This window comes from Anser anser (assembly GCF_964211835.1).
Source record: "Anser anser genome assembly, chromosome: 7".
NCBI classification, from domain to species: domain Eukaryota; kingdom Metazoa; phylum Chordata; class Aves; order Anseriformes; family Anatidae; genus Anser; species Anser anser.
In genome coordinates this window covers 6767912-6789954 of record NC_139727.1, presented here as the reverse complement: position 1 = coordinate 6789954, position 22043 = coordinate 6767912, and the positions used below count along the sequence as shown (strand labels likewise).

At 37.4% G+C, this 22043-nt stretch overlaps 1 protein-coding gene across 39 annotated transcripts in view; it reads left to right on the top strand.

The window, feature by feature from the left end:
* The window catches only part of DLG5 (discs large MAGUK scaffold protein 5), a 170732-nt gene that overhangs the window by 126368 nt on the left and 22321 nt on the right, over positions 1–22043 (top strand). For 11 of the 39 annotated variants that reach the window (XM_083843566.1, XM_083843565.1, XM_083843535.1 and 8 more), the window contains one exon: positions 4247–21871. The exons of 5 other annotated variants lie outside the window; for them this stretch is intronic. The gene's annotated coding sequence lies outside the window, so the exon portion shown is untranslated. The remainder of the gene's footprint in view (positions 1–4246; positions 21872–22043) is intronic. 23 more of the 39 variants (XM_083843558.1, XM_083843557.1, XM_083843555.1 and 20 more) reach the window with 17 other exon arrangements.

Sequence of the window (22043 nt, the reverse complement as noted above, 5' to 3'; positions counted from 1 at the left end):
TTCACTGCAGTTGACTCAGGCTTTTTTTCTAGGTCTCAAAACCTATTTAAAACTCTACAGCTTGCCTCCCACACTCTCCTCTCTATAGTAACAAGCAGCTACAGTCTGCATTCAGATGTCCTGTGATCTTCTTAGGACTGAGGTCTGCAAACAGAGACTGGATATTGTACATGTGTTCGGTATGGCAGTACGCAACCTTTTTTACTCAAATCCAGTGAGAGTGTATCGAGGAAACAAATGACTGCAGGTGTCATTGCACTGCTGAGCTGGCTATAGTCCTGTTCCACTAGTTCTTTTTCCTCCTCCTCGTTCTTTAACTAAGAGAGCTTAGGAAGGAGTAATGCTTTTCTTTTATCAGAGCTATGCAGTCTTTGGTAGACATTTGGTAGAGATTTCAGGGCTTTCAGAGTATTTAAGGTAACAGCTCAGTGGCTCGGCTTAGGCAAGTCTCATGACCAATGGTATCATCTCAGGCCAACAGGGTAGCTCTTGCACGTTTCTCTCTCAGCTTCCACAGCTTCCAACCAAGACTTTAACCAGAGACACGTTAAAGCATTAGGATATTTCTGCCTTTTAGAAAAGCCCAGTGAACAGGATGCAACCTTGGGCAGTTAAAACAATGTATAATATGAGACTGTTCTTAGCTGTGTTGTCATGGACAGCCCTGCATTCTGAAGGAACAAACAAAAGCCATAGTTTTACCTTATGTAGAACCAAAAGTAGTTAAGGTCTAGGCTGTGATTTTTATTGTAACTTTCTGGCTATTATTTTTGGGATGGCTGCCCAAATCTCAAGAGAAAGTATTATAAACAAGACTGTGCTTTTTCCTTCTTATTCTTGCTGTCCACTTTTAGACATGGAATGACCTGTGGTGAACATGTGAGTTTACTTTCTTTGTGTGTATGAAGCTGTCATTCGTAGTATGTTGCTATTGTGTTTCTGTTGTTGTAAAATGAAAATTTTTGAGAGGTCACACTTTTTTTCCTCTGCTGAGATTTATTCTAGCTTAGGTATTTTTTAGGCATCAATCACTGTTGTTGTGGCTATAAAAGTGAGAAGGATAAGCAGACTACAGAAGATGTTTTTCAGCTGAAGGGAATTAATATTTTTCCTTCTATCAGGCTGGATCTGCTCTCTTGGTATCACACCCATAGTAATAAATCTGGTTCTATATATAGTCATAGAAGACAGCCAACTAAATTGCATATAGACAGCACTGGGGATAGAATCCAGGATCCCATGTTTAAAAAGCTACGGGGCTTGACCACTGATACTAAAGAAGAACAGCTCACGCTTGTTTATTGACTAGTAGTCCCTTCCCTGTGAAAAGGAGACTGGCACAGCCACATGGAGATGCACATGCTTTAACCGATCTGATGCCATCTAGCAGATGTATACATAAGCAGACATTTACATAACAGAAGGTGGTGGAACTCATACAAAGTTTGTGTTCTATCTCCAGTACAATCAGGCATACTCCTGGGTGTTGCTAGCTGAAACTCAGAATTTCTGCTTCTAATTAAAAGAGCATCTGTTTTCAATACCCTACAAAAACGATTCCAGGCTAAAAGACATATACAGAAAATAGCTGCTCCTCTAATTAGTACACTGAATTCTTATCTGTTTTTCTTCTTCCTAGTAATAAACAGTTTCATTGTATTTGGTGTTCATTTGTATCACAGGCTACCCAATAAATTAGATGAGATGTCAATCCATATTACGTTATGCCTTGTCTTAGTCTTTTTAATGAAATAAAATATTGTATAAAAGTAAAATAATGAAGTATTACATGCCATATTATGACATTTTACATAAATGGCAGGATGATTGTAATGCATGATATGACATTCCATATTATGTTGTTACTTGCCATATTGAAGTGACATGTACTAGTTTAAGATCTAACTGCAGCAAAGATGCTCTGTAAAGAATAACTTTTATGTAAGGAGAAGGGGTAAACCAAATCCACTGTATTAGCGTTTTATGTTTTTAGTGACCTTCAAAAGCTACTATAACTTCACAGCAATGCAAAGGAAGTAAAATAAATAAGTCTGTCAATGTAGAAATTATTTCCAAGCAACTAGGAATAAGCCTAACCTTTTACTAGTTAAAGATAAAACTACACCGGAGCATCCTGCTAAGAACATGAAAGCTAGTAACAAAATCTGGTTTTATCACGTCAGAACCGAAGAAGCCTTTCAGAGTATTGTTTGAAGCAGGCTGAAGTTTCAGATATAAATGAAGAAGTCAGGGAAAATAAGTCATTGCTGAAAAGCTAAATTGATACATGGGTTGCATCAGTATTCAGGGAGAAGTTGATCAAGGAAGTTCTTTCAGCAGAACTTTTTCTTCTGTTTTTTTTTTTTTTTTAATCTCTCATTAATTTGAGAAATTGTCCTAATCTCATTGAAGTTGTAAGAGATTTTTTAAGATAAAAATGTCAATCTCAGTTGTAAAAAGGATCACTAATTATTTACCTTCATGCTCAAAAATACATTAAAAGTGGAATTGTTTAGGAAATAATGTGGTATGTTAGTTGTTCCTCAAAATGTAACCAGGCACAGGGCTGGGACATCGGCAGCCTGGCTCCAGAGATGACTGCAGATTGACTGTAAGCTTGGCTTGCATACTAGGCAGATTAGTAGAACCTGTAATATAGAATACAATTCATAGACACACAGGTAGCTATAATATACTAGAGAAAACAGCTTGTTTAAAAGGAGATGTCAACACCTCATAAGTCTGTGTTTGTGAAGGCAGTAATTTATTCTTTAAGTTCGTGTCAGGAACCAATGTGGATTTTTCTCACAAGCCACTTCTCAAAGGACCATATTTGATGGGAAACTGACTTTGGAGTAAACTTTGGTTCTGATCACAGAGTTTGTTTCCTATTAATTTTGTTCTCATACCCATTAGTATGTACTAACGTCATTACTGCCATACACATGGAACTGCTGAACTCTGCAGGTGGGCTTCCTGTATCATGCATCCTCAAACCTTTTTCTTTTCTTTTTGTCTCAAAGAGAACTCAGCACGGTCATTAGGTTTTCTATGGTCTATAGAAACATTTAATGGGATGAAAGCAAGGCAGATAGATATGAATGTGTACAAAGTATATCCCTTAATAAGAACAAAACACTGAGAATCCAACCCTTTGCAAACAGAATCCAGCAAGTTAACATGCTGCTCTGCATAGTTAATAATAATGATCATGAGAATTACACATGGGCATTGAAAGGAGAAGAATAGTTATCGTGTTGAAATACTGTGAGAGATTTAGCCATCAATGCGCTAAAATAATTGCCTGCCTGCTTTGTCAGCAGCCTTGTCAATTTGATAATAGCTTCAAGTCTTTATTCAGTTGCAACATGAAAAGTCTTTGTATAATGTGCATTGCGATTACAGACTTTGCTGGTAAAGCTATGAATGTCTTTGTTTTGATAATCGATTCTGAGATAGCTGAAGTTTGTTGATATTGCTTGTTCTGGCTTGGCACACTGAACATATACTTTACTAAAAGAGACTAATTAATAGTAATGTATCTTTATGGTTGTTTTACATCTGTCAATTTTCCCCCCCTTTTTTGCAAATGGTGCCTTCAGCATTTTTGCAGCTGGCATCATAATAAATGATGACCCATCTCTGCAGATGGCATGGGCTGAAGGACTGTACAGGTTTATCCTTTATCACTCCATTGTAAACATGAACTCATTGTCCTCTCAATCAACAGAGAAATGGAAGGAGACGAAGTACAGCCAAAAGGCAAAGCTTTTGGTTCTTTCACTGAGTAGAACAAATCAAACAAGTACAGAAACTTTAGCACAGAAATGGAGAAAATAACATTGGTTTGGTAGGAGGAATTTGTCATCATAAGTGCCTTTGTGTGACAGTACTAACTAAATGAAAAATACTGGTCTTCATGACCAAAAATTTGAAACTGATTGTCAGAGTCTGGAAAGTAATTAGCATTATAGGCATGATTTTCTTTGCAGCTTCCTGTGCCTGTAGACAGTTCCTTGCACCTTCCTTTAGACCAATTCATACAGGCCATGTGAAGCAGGGTGTGTGTGCATCTGTGTCCATTAGATGGCAGTTTGGATGAAATCCCAAATGGCAGCTCCACCATAAACATATGTAGGTCCTTATTGAATGTTTTTATGCAGAAGTTTAAGAAATTTTGAGTTCAGGAATACCTGAAGGGGGAGTGAGTTTTAAAATCATATAACTTTTTTTTTTCTTCTCCAAGGTCTATTACAATTTTTAACATTAACTATTCTGTGTATAGCTGTATTTGGTTACACAGACTGTTGTGGGTATCTTCGCGGAGTGAGCATGAAAAGGGGAAAGCCTAAACTTTTGGAAAGGAACTGATGCTGACAGGTAGGAGCTTTTTAAGTTCAGTATCTACACGAGCCAATCCTCAAAACCAAAATCCCATTCTTTATAGTCATAGAAAACAAAAATAATGGACAATAATTTAAGCAGTTTTACTTTAAAACTAAAAATTAAATTATATCACAAATTTTGTTTGCAATTTATCTGCACATAGAAAAGAATCATCTGCTGTCCTTCGATATTCTTACACTGTAGCTAATCAAACCAGATTTGAATCAAACTAACAAGAAGCATGATTAAAAACAAACATTGTTTAGTTGAAATTGCTGACAAGATTGTTTGATATTTTGGTGATTAATCTTGATTTAGCTAATATAGGCTTGTCACTGGTCTTTATTAAGTTGATGTATTACCCCCAAAATAAGTATACACAGAGAGATTTACAGCTAAATATCCATGTCAATTACATCTTTCATTTGAGTTTGTATAAATCTGTGCTGAGGTTAGTTACCAAATGGGAGGGAAAGGACAATTCACACAGCAGAAGGTGTATGTTTCAGATGTGACCTCACAGAGTGAGCCGGCTAGGGACATCGGCAGAGAACCATGCACTTGAAAAAAGGCTGAGTACTTGCTAGCAGCTGTTGATGTGGCAATGGAAAATACTAAGGGTTCCAGAGATTACAGGGCTATAATTTGGCCTGCAGTAAAAGTAAGCAGAAACGCTCGCTGAAAAGGGCTCCTGTTGTAATCAATGAGGTTTTGCTGTTAGCTATAATGAGAAAAGCATTAATGCTAATGTGTTTTTATGTACATTGTTATTCCAACAGCAATTTAACATGAGGTTTCTCTGCATGGTAGCATATGTCTTTTTCAAGGCAGACTCATAGCTGGTGAGAAAAATTTCTGATCATGAGCTACGGATATGTCTTAGTTGTATTTGGAATGTATCAAAATATAGTGTATATTAGAACATAAGGGATAAATATTTTGTAGTTTATACTTAGAATATTTTAGAAATACTGGAATGCTGTTAGATATTAACATTCTATTTTTATTTTTATTTCACAGTCTAAAATGACATTGTTTTACAGAACATCATTTCATGCTATGTAAAACATAGTATTTCATGCTATGTAAAACATAGTAAAACAGGAAAGTGTTATTCCCAGTCAATGTGATCCTGTATGCTAATGAAATCAAGACCAAGTCTTGTTAGGGCATCAGCAGAAGCCAGTATTGAAGAATCCAGTTAAGGTTTTTCAAATTTTCCTAATAACTCAAATACTAGACTATAAGCTGTTTGCCAGGACTGTAGTGTGTATGAAAGTTAACTCCTGAAGCTGAATGGAGCACAACTAATTCTGATAGGGTATGGTGTTTTTTTTTTGTTTGTTTGTTTTGGTGAGGCTAGGTGAGACTAAGAGGGAAAGGAAATGTGATCATAACAAAAAAAAACCAAACACCTGTATTATTATTTGTGAACATCTTTGCAACCGAAACTACTGATTTGACTCAAACAGTACAATTATTAAAATTCATTCCTGTGCAAATGTGTAGCAGAGCCCTTATAGCATAACATATTTTGACAAAATATTTTACAGGCTGTATGCACGTCCCAGCTCAACATAGCTTTACAGAGAAACAAGGTTTCATGGTAACCTTAACATGGCGTATTCTTGTTTTTACTAATTCTATGTATTTTCTACAGGAGCCCATTCCTTTGTTCTTTGGCCATTTTGAGCAAAATTTCAGTGTGACTTCCATGTGACTAGGAGTTGGCCAATGGTGCAGTTTTTAAGAATGTGCTGTAGCCAGAGAGGTTGGGGAATGCTGTTGCCTCATGGCCATTCAGTGGCTCTTAGTATTTCTGTTGAGAGAGATAAGCCAGCAGACCAGTCCAAAATCAGTTTATAATAGAAATTATTAATTTCACAATGATTTCCCCAATAGATGTGTAGTAATGAAAGATTATTTTTCACTTATACCATTTCCTGTACCATTACCTTGTTCTGAGGGCAAAGTAGCAGTGAGGCCACTTGATCCATGGCATTTTCTTTTGACTCATCCCTAAAGTATCCCATCTATGTGTTATTAACTTGGCTTAGTAATATCACTATGAGACCAAATGAATAGTATTGTTCACAGTTTACAAATGGACACCGGAGGAACAAAGCTATTAGCCCTGAAACTGTTCCCTAGGTCTAACAATCTAGTTTTATATATACAAGAGTAGAGCTTGGTGTGTTGTTTTTTTTTTTCACATCACTTTGTTCTATAGCACTTTATGGGTTGACATAGCAGACAAATCAAATCTGAACTTTAGACTGCACCATGTTGAATTCTAGATGAAAATATCCTGTGCTTTTAGAGCAGTCGTTTGGGGAGGAGGTCAAGCAGCAGGTGTAAAGGATTAAAAAAGTCTCATTAAGTCTATGCTCTAAAATAACTATCGGTGAGATTTACAGAATCTCTAAAATGTAAAGAAACAATTTTGTAGAGAAAAATCAGAAAAAGAAAGAATTAAGAAATCCCCTAAATACCTATTTGCCCAGCTGGTGTATAGCATCATGCTTTTAAATTTTAATTCCAGTGGATTATAGCTATCACACTACACTGTATTTTGTGAATGCCTTCAAGAATAAGTTGCACTTGGTAAAAGCACAAAACATTTGGAAAATACTACTTTAATCACAAAACAAATATATTTATACTAACTTAAAATAGTAAATAATACAACCTTTATTCTGTTTCTGGTGATAAGAATGAGTGTTATAGAAAAGTGAACTTCCAGTCAGATTTTCTAGCTGTGAGACCTGAGTTTGTGTCATGTGTTATAGTGTGATGTTGAAAAGGGTCTTGAAAGAAAAAAAGAAAATTAGCTGAGGTACAATATTTGGAGAGAGATGGCAGGCAGCCAAAAAAGGAGAGGGTTTGTAACAACCGTGTTACAAACGCTCTTTCTTCTAGGAGTTGCTACCTTCTCTTTTCTTGTTGCTAACTTATGCTGGCTTTACAACCTTAGTATCAGATAAGACCTGGTCTCATATACCTGCTGCTCTTTTGCTGCTTCAGAATGCATACACGTTCTGCATGTTTCTTTTAACAGCCTGGAGGCCAGGAAACCAGTTTTGGAGTTAAGAAAGTTTAAGTTCTTATGATAGTTATACACTCCCATGCATGGAAAATCCTCCAGCAAGAGCATTGGATTCCATTAATAAGGTGAAAGTATCTCCTGACAATCAGAAGATTAGTGAACAACATCACATCTTAAATCTACCAGCTCTGAGTCTCCAGCCAGAGGCTCTGTACCAGAAATAAAATGCTTTCTGCCCCAGTGGCATCACCAGCAAGCATCAAATGAAAAGAGATCAAAATAGAGAGGGAGTACTTTTATTTCTCATTCTCTTCTGTGCTTGTCATCATGCTGCCATTTCAGATATTGAGATCATTCAACCTTGACATGAGCAAAACTTGTCTCTGAGGGCAATACGGCAAGTGAAAGAGCAGCTTTTAGACTGGAATCTTTTGAAAACACATTCTTGCTGGCAATAGTGAAAATTCAGCATCTGTCTTCTCCAACTAAAAGCTAAACATCATTTTCCTTCTTCTATCATGTAAGTATACACTCTTCTCCATTAGAAATGAGAAACAAAACAAAGAATTTCAGCCTGTATAAGAATATCTGCATGACCCAGCCACAAGTAACCAATTTGCTCTTCTTAATTTGGAGTTAAATAGGATCATTCCAGAGATGCACAGAATCACAGGGGAAAAGACATTGAAACTAGTCAAATCACCTGTTTCAGACACAGTCCGATTTGATTTAAGGTAATGAAGCTTTGCTAGCACTGCAAACCTTCCCCATACAAATAAGGAGGAAGGTCAAGAAGCTATATCAAGAAGCTATAAGCATATCTTGGGTTTCATTTCCTCTGCTCTTTTACTGTTGCTATCAGGAGACACTCACAGACTGTAAATGGGCATAGCAAATAGGAGGGGGAAAAAAAGAGAGAGAGAGAAAGCTTCTTATGCAGTCAGGTTGCACATGGCAGATTGAAATTTAGAAGAATGGAGTTCTTTTCTTCACTCTGCCAGTTTTCCTATGAGATTCTAGGCACGACCATAAATGTCTTTTGTCTCTCACCCATCAATAAAATGGGGAAAAACATACCTGTTTTTTTTTTTCCACAGGCATCCTTTGAAGTTAAGTGCATGATACACTTTAAGTTCAATAGATACTTTAGTAATGTGAGGCTCAGAAGAATCAGAGGTAGTAGCTACCTCAAGAAAGATAAAATCTAACACATTTAGCCAATGCAGATTCTTACCCAAATGAGCAGACAACAGGCTTAAGTATGTGGATAATCTTTAAGTATATCAATTCCTGAAAAAATAATTTCAAGTTGACGTTGGAGTCTGTCTTGCTGAGCTTCAGTAAGTGCCCTTTTGTCATTGTGTCTCTGTACTTTGACTTTGTTCTTCTGAGTGGGTCGTGCTTGGGAGCAATTTTCTCTTTTCACATCAGTACTGCGTGATATGTAGCACGGGTGAAAAATCAAAAACCCTTCCTGTGACTGGCGTTACTTGCCCTCGCTAGATCTGAAATGAAGACAAGAGCAAGCTTAAGATCACTGGTGTGCATTTTATGTCTTTCCTGCTGTCATAAAGATGCTTTGTTATATTCAAGCTTAACAGGGGTGAAGGAGGAAGAACAGGAAAAGAAAGTGAGAACGCCATTTTCACTTTAAAAGAAATACATTAAGAGTTTCCAAAGTTTTCAGAAGACTTTGATCTTCCAGATCTTTCAGATTTTATATATATATATAGTATTTTTTTTTTTTTTAGAAAACAAATGTTTCACTGGGACATTAAGTGATTCCTATCCAGACCTGCTGCTTCTATATTGTTTTGTCAACAGTTTTCTCAGGAGTGCTTTGAGAATATCAGCTATACTGAGATTAATTTCTGAGATTAGGAAAAGATGAAAGTAATGAAAAAAGTGTTAGCCAAATTTTTGAAATCCACATATTCTTTTTAGATTATAAACCCGGTTTAAATATAGTAGCACCAGTAAGAGAGCATTTATCCAGTCTTAAGTGTTGCTGCTGCAAACTGCTTGAGATCTGGTTGGTGTGAGGTTGCTTTGAACTGTTTATTTTCTGTGTACATTTACTAGTGACTGCTGAGCAGTATATAAGACCTTCAGAGGACATCCCATGCTCTTGCAAAAGTACAGAAAAATCTTGAAATTTGGATCCAGGCTGAAATCTACTTTGTGTGTGTCACCCTTCGTAAGTGAATTTGGCTTTTGGTAAGTTCGATACTTTTTCATCTGTCCCCAGATGAGCTTAGGGTCACATGGTGGCTAGCCTGAAATGCTTCAAACACCTGCTTGGCTTTCACTAGATATTTTTCCTGTATAGTATTGGGCCAAAGCTAGTAATGGCAGCAGAGGCAGTTCACAAAGGTGAAGGACTTTCCTCCAGGCTCATCATCCTGGCTCTCCCTTTCCAATTGCTACTAGACGAGTCTTTTAGGCTAGCAGGAGAAGAGAGGTTATTAGACTCTGGTTCCCAGTGTGAAGTCTGTGATTCTCAATAAACGTTAATAGGAGGGCAGTGACAGCAGCAGCAAGTGCTCTAAGCCAGACTGTGTACCTGCTTAAGTGGCTCTGTGTCTGGGTTCATCTGTCCCACAGGTGGCAGCCCTGGAAGCACACAGCTGTGCGCTGGGTTCAGCTAGACTATAGGAGGAAGGGAGTGATGGGTTTTGCAACAAAAAAATCCAGTGGGATACAAGATATAACAATTTTACAAAACTTTTGAAATTATTTAAAACTGCCTGAGAACAAATGATCAAAATCTGTTGTGTAGACTGTGCTTAAAAAACTACAAATGATAGGTTTTCCAGGTAGGTTATTACATTATTCAAATATATTCACTAATTAACAGGTTAAAAAAATGATTCAATTAAGCTGAATTTGTGAGTCTTTCCCTGCATTGCTTCTGAAGGCTGAGTTCCTGACAGCCATGTTGAAAATTAATCCTCATCCTCTTTATACATTTTAGCAGCATCAAGGTTTTGAAAAATCACGATCATGTGTCCCTTTGGTCTTTTCTATTCTGAATTCCTTCTAATTTTGTCAAGGGTCCTGTTCTTCTAAGCTTATTATCGTGATGTATGTATAAATGTGGGCTCCATGCAGCCTTCTTGCACCTCTTTCTGTGTATGGCTCCTGGCTCTTATTTCGGGCTGAACTCCACCTCAAGTCTCAACAACACCAAGGGAGGTGGAATACTGTAACGTGCAATGAATCAGGTCATTTCATGTATTTAGCAGATACCATATCATGAAGTTTGGCTCATGTAGACCTCTTATTTTTATTCTCATTTGTTTCAGAGTTTCTAAACAAAATCATCTTAAGCTCTGATTTATATTTCCCTGGTGCTTATGTTTCCAAGACAACTGTAATGAATGTTCTCTTCTGGAAAAAACTCTTGTAGACATGAGGAGGTCTCCCAGATACACCATACAAGCTGAAATAATGGTAAAATACATAGTGAATTCACTAGTATTTTCCATAAACTGTCAATTTAATAGACATGGTGGGCTTACTCTCCACTCTGTTTGCAGTTCACGTTGCTTTTCATTGTCATTTGGATAATATAAAAGAAAGAAATGCAGTACGTTTATGCTGATCTTTATTAAGTTAAAAAAGAGCAGGAAGTATTTCTGGATGAATATTTTAGGCAATAGAAATGCACATTCTCTGCGTTGTTCTGACATTAATTATCAATATCTTCATAAGGAAAAAGCAGAGGAGGCTTCATTTCTGGCAGAAATATTTTAGCTATTAAAGCTACTAAACAAATTAACAAGGTTATGGTTGGTTTTGTATTGATTTATGGATTTTTTTTGTCATGATTTTATATTCCACTTCCTTGGCACTGTATAACATAATGTCTCCAGGGGCAACAGTACTGACCCTGGTTCAATACTGTAAATTTCGAAGCCACAGAATAGAGACATACAAGCCGATACCATAATTTTAACAACTACATCAATTAGATGTGTGCTTTAATTCATTAATGGTTATTAGTTGTTGGCCTTTATTGCATTTAAGAGTTTGTATTTGTTTATCCAAGTACTGAAATCATAGCACGTGAATTAAGTTACATATCACAGCATCCATAGCAAATACTTTTGCCACACTACATTTCACTTGGCATTGGAAGTGAGGCATATGAAAAATGAGAATATATAGACTGAGAATTAATAAAAAAACTCAGAAAATAACATATGTAATATTTTCAATGAAAGCTGCTGTATTTGTATCTTGGAACGGATTGGTGGTCTTTTTGTACAGCCTGTATTGCATAAATTAAATCTGTGGCTATACACCGTAGTCACTTCTTAATACAGAGTCTAGGCCATTGCATGGGCACATAGTTCAGTGAGGGATCCTAGCTCACGGGGGGAAAAAGTTGAAGAATACAAGCTGCAGGTAGCATGAAATGCTAACATGATGCTTTGGAAATACATTCAAATGAATAATAGAAAATATTCCCTTTTCTTATTAAAATCAAAATAACCTGTGTAAAGTCAGCATTCTAAAACAACAAAAAAAATCATACAAAACAAAACCAAGAAATTGTTTAACCAAACAGCTAAAATTTCCTGTGGGGAAAAAAAAAAAAAAAAGATTCATTTGAAAAATTTCCACCAATTCTCTGTTTTCAATGAAGGCAGTGTCAAGAGACCTAAGAGTGCAAGAAGTCAAAAATGAACAGAATATTTGTTTAAAAGGAACAATCTAGGTAAGTAATTTCCAAGATAGTATTTTGTGACTGGGTGAAGATGCAACTGATAAATGCACAAAGAGCTACAGTTCTGTGCTTTTTTCACAACAACTAGTTCATCAAGCTATAGAAGAGATTTTAGAAATAGAATGAGGAACTAAAGGGAGCACCCAGGAATGCATGTAATCCCGTCCTCCCACCAGCCCTCTAGAAGATACAGAGCACTGAGAAGCTCATTTTAAAAAACTATCATTAACCATATTTTTTCAAAAAGGCACATGTCTTTACAACTATAGCTGTTATTGTTGCAAACATGTTTCAGCCATCAGATTTTGGGAGATAGAGATGTTTGAAAAGCTGTAAAACATAATGGCCGGCTGAAGATTCTGCATCCCCAAGAGCATGTGAGCACCTCAGAGAGAACCTTCTTTTTATTGTAAAAGCACATTCCAGTCCTTCATATATGTCAAGTAACCATTTAAGAAAAGTAAAAACAGGTTCTTGGCAACAGCAAATTCTTTGTGGAAGAACGTGTTGCTTTCTGTAGTGTTCCACCAATGTATTCACATTTCCTTCAAAGAATCTTATTTTCAGAATTAGCATTTTTTTTAAAACTCCTTCTCAGATACACTGTGTCACTTGCTCTGCATAGTTCCCATTTATAACTGATATCACATGAGCTTCATTAAGACTCAGAGCAGTGCGTGAGCTGTGATGATACAGGATACATACATGGGCGCAAGCTTTCTTTGGTAAGTAGTTTAGAGACTTTTATTTTTATTACAACTTTAAAGAAAGAGTATCTATGCTAAATATAACTGCATCTAAAACTGAAATAAACAGGGGTCCTGAGACTCCTCAAGGTTTTACTGCCTTCCAGATCACCTTGGTGTAGAGAGTTATGGATGGAATTTCAATGCCTTCCCCCTAAAAAAAAATAAATACATAAAAAATAAAAGCTGAACCAAACTACATTTTCAACACCAGGAACTAGGAAGCTAGACACCAAACTCAAATTTCATTGATGGTAACCTGTACCCTCATCTGTATGCAAGAATCTGTTGTTTATTTCAAGTAACATTCTTCATTCAAGATGGGGAGGGCCCAGGCCGGGCTAAAGTTTCACTGAAGGTTTCCAGCACCTCTCTGCATGATTGCTACCTGAAGTTATCTAGATGTTTCATTTATTAAGTTTTAGGTGCTGTTTCCCTTGACTGCTGCTGCTCTCTTCACGAGGCACATTAGGATTGAGTCTGTTTTCTGCTGTGGTATATTTACGGCACTATTCTGTGGCCCGTGCTCTGTGTGTACAGTAGATGTGACTCTTTCTGAACTAGACAGCCACCTACTGCATAGATGCCTGAAACTGGGGGCCTTGACTTGGTCATGCACATGCTGCTCTGCAGTCCCTGTTTCTATGTTACATATGTTCCTGAGAGTATTACCAGTACTGCTGTGACTTCATCTAATGCATAGATGAAGAAACTAGACTTGAAATAAATGAAATATTGCCATCAATGTAGCTGTGGCAGACAGGAATTCATTGTGGGCTCACTACCTGAATATTGATTTAGCTTCATTGGTAAGTTTTCTAGGTGCATCAGTCTGCAGTAGCCATATGACTAGCAGCACCTGAACTTAGCAGGATGAATGCTTGCATCAATGTAAGGGACAAGGTTTATGGTTGCAAACGAGCTGCAGGGAATATAGAACAGAAATGACTGGACAGCAGGGTGTCGAATGCTCTTGGGCAATCCTTCCTGTAAGGTGTTCTCTAGAAACATATTGTGCATGTTATCCTTATGAGTTAAAATTTGCAAGGAATAATTTTCAGCCCAATTTTCAGTGAAGAGACTAGAGCAGTATGATAGATGGCTGGAACGGGGTAATTTTTTCATTTACTCTGATGACTCTGGAGCTCAGCAAATCTGTATTTCTGTCATGTAGAGGATAAGATTCATAGTTTATATCCCCAACAAAACGTTGAGAATGTGAATTATACTAAATCTTGCAACTTCAGACAAAGGAAATAACTCCCAAAGCAGCTGTATTCTGGGAGAAGGGAAGAAAGAAGTATATAATTCCCTACTGCTATCACAAGTGATAAAATGTATTATCTCTAATGAAAAACAAAACAAACAAACAAACAAAAAAAACAAAACACACACCAAAAAAAAAAAAACACAACACAGTGCATTCTAATAAAAAGGAAAGGGATAAGCAAGAGAAATGTATGAATGTGAACTTGTAGATGGGGGTAGACTCTATAAAGCTCGCATCATGGTACCAGCACCGTGCTGGGTAGCTATATTACTACCATGTTCTGTCACAAATTATAGGTGGCCTTTTTGGTTAGATGTCTAAATTCGGGCAAAGACCTGAGAACTAAATTTGATGCTTCCTTATTTATACAGCGTAAAGATTTTGCTTACTGATGAAGCTAATGAGGTGTGTCTCTAAACAACGTGTAGTTTTCCAGCTTCATTCAGTTCTGGAGGAATAAGAATTTTTTCTGAGCAAAATGAGAAATAATTAGATTTAACAGTAAGGGTGAAATGTTGATAGGATACCTAGGATGATCTTTGTGGGTGTAGAAGGCAGAGGAGGAGAGGTAGAAGTGCTAGTCTTTTGCTGGGTGAACATCCTTGCCCAGCTCACTGCAGAGCCAGATGAATGCAGGTGCTGACAGCAGAAATAGCAGGAGTGCACAGCTAGTGGGCAGGGGATTTACTATTTCTGATGGCATTGAGCTGCTATGTGAGTCTCATGTCTGTGAATGGGCTGTGTATCCTATGTAGGATCAGCAGAACTACTGTTCTCTATCATTCTCTATTTTCCATTACATCCCGTGTGTGGCAACAGTAAATCACTGGGGCTTATATTAGTGCTGAGTTCAACTGAAACATAATTTAAATTGTTAAACATAATTGTTTTTAAATCCAGTGTTATGCTAAACTGCCTTTAATCTGAGTTTTTGGTGGGGCTGAATCCTGTGGGCTGCCCATTACCCATGCTAAGGTGAAGACAGGTGGGAGTGAGGGAACTCCTGTCCCTGCCTGGATGCCTTGTGCTTCCCTTGCCCATCTCTGCAGAATTAATCCGTACACAGGTGGCCAAAGAAAGCCCTTTGTGCTCCTTAGAGCAAACATTGTGTTCTTTTACAGCCCAAGTAGGGAACACCATGTTCTGGTTCCTGCTAATTTGGCTAGTTACAGAATACCCGTGTTTTAACAGGGTGGAGTATTGTTTCTTGTGCTCTGTTGCATCACAAGTTCAAGAGTGGCCAGGTAGGGTGCCAGATCATCTAGTTGATCAGGTAGATCATTTCTGAAAAGCTGCAAGTTTTCAAGCAAATCAGTGAGCAAGACCTGACTCACGCAGCCACTTGAGTACCAAGGCCAGCAGGAAGGGACAAAGCAGGTCTTAGGGCAATACAGTTCTCTAACAGTTCAGTTGAAATCTTGCGTTTTCTTCAGTGGTGCTCTCAGTTCTCATCTTCTTCAAACTCAGGTAAGTAAAAAGTTCATCCAGGACAAGAAAGAACATTGTGATGCTTTTTTCTTTTCTTTTTTTCTGTTTTCTTTTTTGATATACCACGCAATGTATGCCAGTGTTAGGGATTATGAGGTTTTGTTGACACATGTCACTCTGACGTGTTACTGTCTTTCTGGAAATTTTCCTTCTAAATATTTCAATAGCAATTGTTTACACAGTACAAGAGATTAGAATGATAAATAGTGTTAACTGATTCTGGAAATTCTCAGCTGCTTAATCTATTGTGTCTGTTTCTCTGTGTCTGTATGTGTGTATATATATACATGCACACACATCTCAACAAAAAGAATGTAAAAGGGAAACCAGAGAGATGAGTGTGATACAAGCTGTACTTCCAGTTCTTTAGGTGACTTCATATAGTAAACTGCTTTCATCTTTGATTTTTGGTATTTCATTTTAGTGATTTGCCATGGTGTCCTTCTTTCTCAATTAATATTTGCAAGGTAGTTTCAGTTCACATAAATCTATTTTTATTTTTTTCTGTTTTCCTTCTAAGCAGTTTCTTTTAATGCTCTTATGATCTGAATTCTCAGAGACTTAAGTAGAACACAAAATATTACCCAGAAAAGGTAAAACAGTACTGCCTATATAGGTGAGAAGTTTATGGATTCCAAAGGCTTCAGGGAGATCTTATATTTGGACTGTAGGGCAAACTGAAAGATTTTGAACAGCATGTACATCTGGATGGTTTCCTGTCAACTCTGCTCTGTGGAGACTCAAGAGCTTTGTCTATTGAACTAATGCTACAGAATGAAGTATTGTTGGTAGATGGTACGATGTGAAGAGCTGCATTGTGGCCTCCTTTGTTGGCATAACAGTAGAATCCATCAGCATGGAAATTCTTCAAACAAGTTTTCCCATAGCCTAAAAATGTCAAGTTTTACTTTAGTCTGAATTACTATTATTCTCTTAGTATAGAACTAGGGTTGAACAGAAAGTGTTTTCTGGCAAAGAGCCATTTCCCAGGGTAAAGAAGCTAGAAATAAAATCATTCTACAGAAAAAATGCCACTTTCTTCATTAATCTCATCTTGGATTTTCTTTCTAGCATGTATAGAAGTTTGTGAAGTGCTACAACACATCTCCACCGTTTAATTTCTTCTACTTAATTCTGTGGGTCTTAGGTTGCTCTCAAAACTAAACTCACCCACAGTTGCAGTGTGAAAGGGTAAGATTTGCAAAGCACCAGAGAGCCCTCAAAGAAATAGTTCATGCATGCATGGTGCCTTAGGGAGAACTTTAGCTTTTCTTCATTTGATCTGGATAAACTGCTTGCAGTGCAGGCTGTTAGCAGGTCTCCAGCAGGTCTTCCCCTTTGTAGAAACTGGAGTGAAGGCCCAAGCCAGGCTAACAATCATCAGGTAGGAAGTTGTTTGGGTTCTTTTGTCTGCCTTTGGGTGAGCATTTAACGCAACATACATATTCAACGTATTGATATAACTGTGAAGGAGTGGCAGAAGAAAGCTCATTGAAAATTTATCTGATGTTTGACAGATCAGAGACTTCGGGCAGTGATGAGGAGTAACTATCCATCAGCCCCAGATCAATTACATGGATTTTCATTACTCAGGGCTAGAACTATACCAGCAGGCAGCTCATTTCATATGCTAATGTATTTATTATCCTTCTGTCATGTTTCACATTCAAATCATTTGTTTATTTAGCAAATCAAACTTGAAAAGGAGAGAAAAAACATGATGTTATAGAGGATCTCCTTACCCACAGAAGTGTCCTGCATTGCAGAAAATGCCTATTTCTCTCTTTTTTTTTTTTTTAATTAACTGCTGGTGATGTGACGCAAGGGTCTCATCCCAGTTTACAATGAGAGTTTACAGAGTTTATTTTCAGTCCCCCTCCCTGTCCTATACAGTCATCCATTACAGGATGCTCTGTCCTTTAGTTGTTCTTTTGTTATATATATGACATCTCAGGAGTGGATTTCTTATTACCAAAGAATTATCCTAACATCTTAACTTTCAGCTCCTGTCTGCCTTTTAAAGTACACTGTAGCTTTTTTATTATTATTATTTTTATTCATACTGATGCCTAGGTTTGGGCCTACCTGATAACAATTCTGGAATAAATCAACATCCATCCTTCTATCTTTAAGAAGGACAGAGATTCCTTTGGGGGTGTGTGGGTAGGAAAAGCCTAGATAGAGAGAAGGAATAGCATGTATAGCTTGAGTAACACCTTACAAATGAAAACATGAAGAAAAGAACAAGAAAATACTGTTATTTCCCTAAGATGTACCTTCCAAACAGAAATCCCAAGAAACATGTTTTGGCCCAACCCCAAACTAAAAACAAAAAACAAACAAACAAAAAAAAAATTCAACTAAATCATACTTCAAAACAGGGAGAGGCTAAAGAATAAATAAGACATCTCTTATACCTTTGTTTACAATGATGCTTATGAAAAACGTAGTAGTAGAATGTAGAGAACAGAAATTGAAGTGTTTTATAGGAGTGATGGAGAAAATCTACGCAGACGTTTTAAAAGACCAATGCTGATTACTGTTATTCCTGGTTATTACTAAGTACAACCAGAGTACGACCACTGCTTGAATTATGGTTTTGAATTATTCATTACTTTCAAGTAAAATAACTGCTTGTATAGTCTTTAAGCCTTTTAAGTTAATTCTTGCACTAAGACACGAAAAGCTAAGAGGGACTTGAAAGTTCAGAGAGATGTAATTCTCTGTTAAAAATCTTGCCCTCTTAAAAGAAAGTATGAAAGACAGCAAATAAAACACAAATCCTGAGGAACACCTCTTAACATTAGCATTGTGATATTTTAGTCTAAATGGACAAGAAAGTTAAGAGGTGAAGTGAAAAAGAAAACTCATGAAAAGAGCTATTTGTTTAAGATCTTGCCACAAGATAACAGCAAGGTCAGGAACAGAACACAGCCTTGAGCCAATGCCCTTGACAGTCTTACATGTGCATCCTGCATGCCTCTGCCTCCTGAATTGTTCCTGTCAAACAATGTCATCTGCTTTTTTTTCTTCTATTCAATTTCAAGTTGCTGTTAGGAAGATGGAGTGTCAGAATAATATGACCTCTTTCATAAAATACATCATATGTATTTTGGAAAATGTTTCATTAGCCATGAAACTTTCCTTGGGCATTTTTGTTTCAAAGTTCCACATAGAAGCAGATAGTGGTGGCTCACAGCCTGCTGGTTCGCAAAAAATGTACTGTCATACAACGTTCACCTATTTTTTTTTGTAGTCTGGTCTCCAAAAGAAAGAAGACTTTCTATGCTGTCTGTTTCCTGCAATTACTGTCTTTCTGAAATCCTTTTTAAAGCAGCTGTTTTCATCCTCATTTGACAGAAGTGGAAAAAAAAAAGTCTGTAAGAGAATTTCATTTCTGTAGATCAAGTGAAAATATGTCAAAAAAGAGAGGGGAGACCCTATAAATGATCTGACTGAAGGAGAGGCTGCAGGATAAATGCCGCTTGCTCATCCTGCATGAGCAGTCACTCTAATTGCTATATATAAAAAAATAGAAATAAAAATTGCTGGGATTCATGTAAGTAGAGCTGCAGAGGGGACTCAGTTTTTTTCAAATCCTCATTTTTTTCCCCCATGAAACTTTTCAGCTATTTTGAACATAAACATTTTTGGTAATTAGGTTTTTAAAGCTCTTTTCCTCCATGCTTCTTTTCTATGGGGAAAAAAGATTAAATAAACAGAAAAGGTGAAAGGAAACAGGAAGAAAAACCCTGAAGTTAATTACTTACTTTGTGTCATTTTCCTTGGAATGTTTCCAAAGAAAATAAATGTTTCATTTGTATGTATAAGAATCTTTTGTCATACCATGGTTAACTTTGGGAGACCTGCTGGCCAACCTAGCTTCTTCAGAATTGTTGTTAGGAAAGATTAAAATTTTTAAAGTTCCCCTGAGACATATATTGGCCAAGTCTTCAGCAGTCTATCTTGACTATATTGATTTGTGCTTCTAAATTGAGAACAGTTTTTGGTTCAAGTATCTGTTTTGTTTCAAATGCGATATATGGTAAAAGCTGCTGCATTTTATTTTCTGCTCTGTTGCTAATGATGAAGTGTCCCCAGCGTCTAAAGTTTTTTCTAGCAAAAATTAAATCTAAATCTGCCAGCTAATCATAGTTCTCTTAGTGATTTAAGGCTTCTGAATCCCCCTACACAGTCTTTTCTCATATTATTCTCTTGGCAGGTGTTCCAGGGCTGAGATTTCATTTTTAAGGTGCTGTGAATAGTGGCTGTAGGATCTGAATGACTATAGTTTGATCAGCTGAAAGGATCCAGGGCAGTGAGGCATCTTCCTGTGTTTAGAGGCTCTCTGTTTACTATGAGATGCTTTTTAAAAAAAAAAAAAAAAAAAAAAGATGGATGAGATGTGACAGGGCGTCCATTAGTGTTATCCCTATTTAGCCTTCTTTATTGAATGAAAATGACTAATGATGCTAACTGCTGTTTAAGACAGAGGCCTAGAAATCAAATATTACATCTCAGACTATGCAAACAACCCTTTTCAAACATATAAAATGACTAATCAAATATACCCCTGAAAAGAGAGAACCATTAACTTTTATTTTCTAAAGGAGGAATGCACTCACATGTCCTTGTAAGGATTAAAGGAGAAACTTTTTTTTTTTTCAATTAGATCCATTACTTGAGGAACAGATGCCTTAGAGTTTAAAACTGCGTTGTACAAAATGCAGGCCTCACACAGCCTGCCCAAGTGGTGACAGAATGCTCAAAATGAGCCAGTTAGGCTTTTTTTCAGCTCTGTTTTTTATGACAGAAGAAACCCTGAGAGAGAAAGTCTTTGTTTTGCCTTAGGGAGAGAATGCATGCTCAGGGGAGGCGACTGCTAATTGCAGATAACTTCGTAATGGCTCTCGCCAGAGCGCAGCCGGCTCCATGCAGTAACAGGATTAAAGCTTTCCCTTCTGGGAGAACAGACAGGGCCCCGGCACCAAACCCTCCTCCTCATGCCACGTGGTCAAAATGCAGGACTGGGCAAGACCACGGTGCACAGGTCTTGCAGCTGCAGGTTGACAAATGGCATTACTCTGCCATCATATTTGGCATGACCACCGAGGGTTTCTGAGCAGGCTGGGCATGCTGATGCTGAGGCCTCCCTAGCCTCTGGGGTGGGAGGAGAAGGAGGCTGGTGAGTGAGCAGGTTTTCTTCCTTTAGCAAGTGGGCCAGGACACAAGGTTGCATGGCCAGCACAAAGGGATTTGGTGGTGGAATGTAGAAACTCACTCCAAATCTTTGCTTCCGTACTGGCCTTACCTCCCATTTCTGAAGAGCTGGCATCACTGACTCAGTAGCTAAGAGCCTGAGGTGCTCTGTGAGATGACATTGTGCTTAAAGTTTGTTTTCTAATGAAAGCTTAAAAAATGAATCAGTTGCCTATCTCAAAAAAAAGGCCTTGAGAGAAATAGTCTTAGAGAAGTGCCTCTTCTGCATGGCATGTCTCTCCAGGGCTACAAGCACTGCATCTTTGTAGGAGCTAAACAAAAGAGCTCCGTTACTACAGCTAACTAACAGCACATTGACGTTTGTTGCAAGTCGCCTTTGAAAGAAATTAATTTGGAATTTGTATTTCAGATGTTTTTCCCTATACTGCAGTAAAACTTGAAAGGAAGACATAAATTAAATCGTTTATGCCAATAATATTTCCAAATGCTTTTAAAAAACAAGTAAAGAAACAGAAACTATGTGGCTGTACAACATTACGACTACTAAGGGAGGTTTGACAGAAGTGAAATCATGTCATGCTTGTAAGATTGGGGTTTTAGTAGGAAGTGGCTGACAGCCTCTGCATTTTGCCTTTGTAACAACTGATCCCTAATTAAGTAGCTTGTAGTAGGATGGAGGTAATTGTGATTCAGCTAAAATGCTGTTATATTTTATAATGTGGTATGTCAAGTCAGGGGAAGTGCACAGGGCAGACGTCAGTGTGTTGGTGAGATTGTTAAAATGTTAAACTGTTGAAATGTCTTTTGAAGAGTGGAAGTCTTCAAAAAGCAACACCTTTCCGCTTACCTTTTCTGTCTTCTAGATATTCTGTGAAATCACTAACTCAGAACACTTTCTTTACAATCAGTTGAGCAAATTAACCCAAGATATCATTTGTCTGCTTCAGACCTTATTTCTAATACTGATGAAAGAAGCGATGGAGGTAAGGGAGGATTGATTCACAATTTCTGTGTAAGAAATAGGGAAATGTTTTATATTCACAGCAGGGAAGTATTCATTTAGCCAATGATTAAGATAAATGCTCTAATTTTGTAATATAGGCTGTCAAATAAAGTATTTGGGAGCATACTTTGAGTGATTGCTTTGAGCAGAGC